The following is a 6,347-nucleotide window of genomic DNA, read 5'->3' as shown; positions in this document are numbered from 1 at the left end:
GAAAAGAAGTTTCCCACTGAAAAGTTGCTAAGTATGGTTGTGCAGGGTGTGCACTGCTTAATTCCAGGGAGCATTAGTCACACTGTAGTCTAGGTGCTTGTCACCTCTTGGGATTTGCATTGCACAATCTGCACATTTGTATATTGTGGTCTGCAGAGAATTCAAAGCATCATTATGGCTTCCTAACAGGGGCAATTGGAACGAAGGTGTCACTCGCCAAAGTAAATACTTAGAGTATAGGTATAGATATTATGTCTGAACCTCTTTGGCTTAGAAATCATACTCAGGCCCCTTCAGCACAGAAATTAGCAAACCCACACGGGGCTGAGCCCCAGAGAGACAGAGATTGCCCTCAGTGATATGGGTCAAGGAAAGTACTACCTGTCAATTCCATTTGAAGAACATTAGAAGCTGGAAAAAGGGCTGCTCAGCATTTACCCAGGATTCCAATTTAGAGTGGAGAGAAAAATAAATTGGAGGAGAATCATTTATGGGAGAATTAGGAAAGAATATATAAAGGGAGAAAATGGCTTCTTGCATCATGTGACTGATAGCAAGTCAGAAAAATAAAGCCTTAAATGTGATAAATCTAACACCCTTTTGGGAAAAAAAAAAATAGAAGGAGGCCTTGTAAGGTGAGAATCTTCCACTCAGGTGAACACAGTACTAATTTAAGGAAAGACGTTAAGTGTCTCATAGACACACATACAGTGGCTAAAATCCTACCAAAGGGAGATGGCTTTCGAAAGCAGAACAAGGAACTTGCTTAGATGAAAATAACAACCAGTGTCCCAGTGCTTGTTTGTAGACCTTCGAGAAAGCTAAACCGGCATCCACATCATTTCGTGTGGATTTCAAGTGAAGCCTCCTATGGACAAACCCTCCCCCACCCCCTGCTGCCACCCAATGTCACCCTTAGGGTAAAAAGAAAACCACAAAAGGAATCATTTAAGATTTCATGTTGTGTTCTGCTATGAATGAGGAGTTTCAGAACTGCATAGGGTGCTGCCCCCATGTTTACTGCAGCATTATTTACAGTAACCAAGATATGGAAGCAACCTAAGTGCCCATTGATGGATGAATAAAGATATGGTGTGTGTATAGGTACGTATATGTATGTATGTATATATGTGTGTATATATATATATATATATATAGTGAAATACTACTCAGACATAAAAAGGAATGAAATCTTGTCATTTGCGACAACATGGATAGACACTGAAGATATTTATGCTGATTGAAATCAGTCAGAGAAAGACAAATACCATCTGATCTCACTCATATGTGGAACCAAAAAATAATGAACAAGCAAAATAAAACAAAAACAAACTCTTACATACAGAGCTCTGATTAGCGGTTACCAGAGGGGAAGGGGGTTATGAGATGGGCAAAATGGGTGAAGAGGGTCAACTGTGTGGTGACGGATGGTAAGTAGACTCATGGTGATCACTCTGTAGGGTATACAGAAACGAAAATCCAGTTGTTGTGGGCTGAAAAAATCCAGAGAATATAAATTACTACTTGTGAAGAGACTGATACTTTGCTTTTATTTTAATATATCGTAGGAAAACATTAAAGAGTAGATGCATGGCCATTTTCCTTTGATGTTCTCCAGAGTTTTACTTTACACTGTCATGCTGTACACCTGAAACTTATAAAAGAAAACAAAACTGCACAGGGTGAATTAGGAGATACCACAGAGGAAAGGGTGGAGGAAAAAGAAAGAAGAAGCTCGGTTACAAGAATAAACTCCACCTGAAATGATGGCCCTCAGTGATTCTGGCTCAGCTTCAGGGCAAAGGGAAGGTAAATTCAGATTTCACTGGAGGAGAGAAATGAAGATGGGAGAAGAGTGCTTATGACGCCACATTTGCTACTGGACTTTGTTTGACCGGCACTAAGTTTCAGGAGAAAGATGCACACGGGTGTTTCTGGGGCAATCAGGTGGTACAGTGGGAAGTACAGTCATCCTGGAGCCTGGGACCTGGGTTTAAAAGCCCTGTCTGTGGCTTACTGTGTTTGTAACACGTCCAACTATTGGCTTCTTTATCCCTAAAATGAGAATCATAACGTCCCCCTAATAGGACTGTTGTTAGGACTCAGTGAAAGAATACCTGTCAGTCCCCTGGCATGTGTGGGCACTCAGCAAATCCTAGTTTCCTTCCTCCTGACCTTTCTGCCATAGAAGCTGTTCGTGGTAATCCAGGTTTTCGAGGCTCTGTAGCAACGGCTTTCAACTTTCAAATAATGTCAGAACAGCCTGTGGAATTCTTTCTCTGAGCCTCAGTGTCAGGGATTCTGATTTCCTAAGTGTGCAGTGGGATCTATAAGTTTGCACTTCTACTTTTTAACAAAAACGAGACGTGTAATTTTAATCAACATTAAAGTTAAAAACGACCAATAAAGTCCTTCAATCCCCACTGCTTCTAGTGTAGACATTGAAGCAATAGCCTAGCTTTAAAGACTTTTCAAGAACTGGCCTCCACCTACCTTTCCTAACTGATTGCTCCTTTGCCCCCTAATCCACACCTGCCCTCTCTCTGGTCCTTGGGAGACCAGCACCCCCAAGGGCACCCTGCTACCTGTCTCTTTGGCTCTCTCATTCTTATTCCTCTTTCAAGATCCAGCTTGATGCCATGCCTTAGCTCCCCACCCCTCTCCCTTGTCCTTCTCTCCAAGTCCATGGTAGACCTTTCACCTCTGAAATTCTCCATTATCTTTTGCATCAAGCATTTAGGAACAGTTGCATACCGTGTTGCTTGAAGTTACCAACCATGCTTCCTGATTTAAGGTTTGTGTTCTTTGGGGTAAGAAACGTACCCGTGCCTTACAACTCTTTCAATCCCTCCTAACACCTAGTTGAGTGGTTTGCGTAGCAGGCGCACTATAAATAGCTGTTGGTTAAGTAATGTGAATGAAATAATCACTAGTCACAGTCAGGAGGCTCCTGATACACCGCCTTGAGCTTAGGGAGATCACTGCAGCTGTAACAGCAAGCAATTCCTGTCTGCTACCACCATTCTAAGGACTTTGCAGACATGAACTCAGTTAATGCTCATAATAACTCTAGGACATTTATCCCATATTATTCCCATTTTACGGATGGGAAAATTGTGGTCCAGAGAGGTGAAGGGACTTGTCCAAGGACACACAGCTAGGAATTGTCAGAGTTGAAGTTCTAGCCAGCTCTGGTTGACCCCAGAGTTCATGCTTTTAACCCCTACTTTAAACTTCCCCTTCCTAAGAGCTGAAGTTTAATTAGTGCTGACTATGAGTGCTAGGAACTTGGCTACATACCACACAAGTTTTTCCACTTAATTTGTACAACAATCAATTTTTTAAAAAAAACTGGGAGATATATTTGAGTCCAGGCTCTGATTTTAACTTGCATCATTTCACTATAGTTAGTAGCAGTTTATGGTAGAATGACCCCACTTAGAATTAACCCAACCATGTTGTGATTCCATATCTGCCTTTGTCTAGATGAATGCTATTTTGCATCATCTTTTCCAAATTAATCTGCTAAGCTCTTGATAAATATTAGCTTCCTTATACTTAATCTACAGGTAATGGAGGGCATTATTTTGATTGGAAAGAAGGGAGGCAGGGAAAGAGAGAAGTTGCATGCTATAGAAGTGATGCCGTTGGCAGAGAGTGGAGGAACCATTGGAAATGGGGTAGACATTTGTTGGGCTGCGTCCCCAATTTGCAAATGAAGGAAATGAGGTTAATCATATTGTTCAAGGGCCCCAAACTGGTCGCCCAATGAGATTCAAACACAGGTCAGCCTGGCTTCTGAATCCTGGTGCTTAAGTGCTCTGCTCTGTCAGTGGATATATCTGGCTTTTACCACCTTTTGACTCTCTCTCTTGTTGCCATGGGAACACCCGGCTTACTACACCCACCACGCATGCTCTGTCAGCTGCAGCAACATTTCCTGTTAGGCCACGGCCACCCTCTAGGCTTTTCTTTATCTAAAGGGAAACCTCTGTGGTTAGATACAGCTATGCAAATAGCTCTGCCCTCTTGATATTGGTTTTGAGGCTTCTGAGGATTTTATCCTCTAATGTTACATGTGGCAAAACATTTTCCTGAGTTGGTTACTGTGTACGTGTCTATATATGTGTGTATATACACACACATATATACTTGTGCGCTTATTTGTGTATTTAAACTTTTTTAACCTAACTCTACTGATATCACAGGGTGTATCACAGGAAAAACTGCTGTGGTCAAAAGCCATGTTTTGTCAATAATAAGAAAACAAAACATAATAAAAGGGGGGACATTTTACTGAAGGCATGTGGTTGGCAGATAAGCACATGGAAAGGTACTCAACATCATTAGTCATGAGGGAAATGCAAATTAAAACTGCAATGAGATGCCAAGGCATGCCTAGTAGAATGTCCAGAATTACAAAGACTGACCACTCCGGGTGTTGACAAAAGTGCAGAGGAGCTGAAACTCTCGTATGCTGCTGGTGGGAAAGTAAAATAGTTGCAACCACTTTGGAGAACAGTTTGAGAGTTTCTAAAAAACTTAAACATACGTCAGCCATTCCACTCCTGGATATATTTCAAGAGAAATGAAAGCATATGACTATGTAAAACTTATACGTGAATGTTCATAGCAGCTTTACCTGTAATAACCAAAAACTGGAAACAACCCAAATACACAATAAAAGGTTAATAAAGAGACAAATTATGTATATTTATACAAGGGAATATTACTCAGCAAATAAAAGAAATGAATATTCAACATGGATGAATCTCAAAATAAGTGTGGTGAGTGAAAAAAAGCCAGACAAAAAAGAGTACCTACTGTATTGATATAAAGTTCTACAAAATGCAAATGAATCTACAGTGACAGAGAACAGTGGTGGCCTGGGGATGGGGAGGAGGGCAGAGAGGAGTGGAGGTGGATAAGAATTTCAAAGGGAAAAGGACATTTTTGAGAGCGATGGATGTGTCCATTTATCTTGATTGTGGTGATGGTTTCTCAGGCACATACATAGGTCAAAACTTACCAAGCTGTATGCTTTAAATGTATGCAGCTTCTTGTATGTCAGTTTTATCTCAATAAAGCCATGCTTTGCACATAAGAGGGTTTATATTTGGGGTTTGGCAGACACAAGTGTTCTGCTCATGACTTTTTTAGCTGGCTCTCCCCTGCTCTCAGCACTCCTGAGGGGCTAGTCCAGAAGTCAGTGGAATTTAAAACACCTTCCCTTGTTTCCTCCCCTAGTGGGACGAGGAGCAGCTGAGAGTACAATCTGGAAACCCAGAATGCCTTGGGAGTGTTCCGGCTAATGCAGATTTCTTGCTCTTTGCATATTAAGTGGGCAGCTTCCTAATATCAAGTGTTTAACCTGATAACCTTCCTAAAGCTGTAAGGTCAGGCTCCAGCCTTCCTAAGAAGTGCAGTGAAGCTGCCTGAGATTCTCTTTGCTGATTCAGGAGCTTGCCTTACTGGAGGTGGGCCTCCTGGGCTTCAGCTACCATTGCCGGGGGTGGGGAAGGAGAAGGGAATGGGCAAATGTGGAAGGAAGTGGTTGCATCTGGACGGAGTCAGGGCACCACTAGGAAGCTTCCTCTGAAACACCCCATGCCCCCTCTCCGCCCCCAATCTCTCACATTGACCTGCTGTCTTGTGACTTGCCTGTTTATTTTAAACTGTAATATAGAAGAAAGTTCCTGTTATTTTGGAGTTCTGATCGGTTGGGTCTTGTCCAGTCAACTGTTTCCTATAATTCCCATAATCAAATTTCCCTTTGAATGGCAGCTCAGAGGAAATAGATTGTCTGATGTGTGCAAATCTGTGAAGCTGAACACACTTCCAAGAAAGGCCAGAATGACAGAAAAAATGATGAGGTAGCTGATGAGCTCACATTAAAATTGAAATGTGGTTGGCTTCATGTTCAGACAAGGAAGACTGTAATTCCTTCTCACCGGGCACTTTTAACAGAAGATCAACCCACTGAAGTCGAATAATTTTAAATGACTGTGAATTTTTCTACCCCTACTACAGAAGGGAGTTTTATCTCCTAGTCAGTAGGCAGATCAAATGCCAGACCTCCTTCACCAGTTCCTAACTAACCTCTTTGAGCCTTGCATATGCATCTGTAATATAGGGAGGCTGGCACCAACATTGCACCATTGACCTGAGGATTAAATGAGATCATGGAAGTAAGATGACTTATGCGGGCATGGATGGTCAACATACAATAGTTTAGCAAGATGTTAAAGTAGGATTCTTTTTTTCTCTATTTGGCTGATGCCCTTAAAAAGTCCAGGTACTCCCACATCAAAACAACATGGGACTTGCAAAGGAAGGGTAAAAGCCAG

This window comes from Balaenoptera acutorostrata, chromosome 12, assembly GCF_949987535.1.
Source record: "Balaenoptera acutorostrata chromosome 12, mBalAcu1.1, whole genome shotgun sequence".
Lineage (NCBI taxonomy): Eukaryota > Metazoa > Chordata > Mammalia > Artiodactyla > Balaenopteridae > Balaenoptera > Balaenoptera acutorostrata.
Note: the sequence above shows the minus strand (reverse complement) of the source record.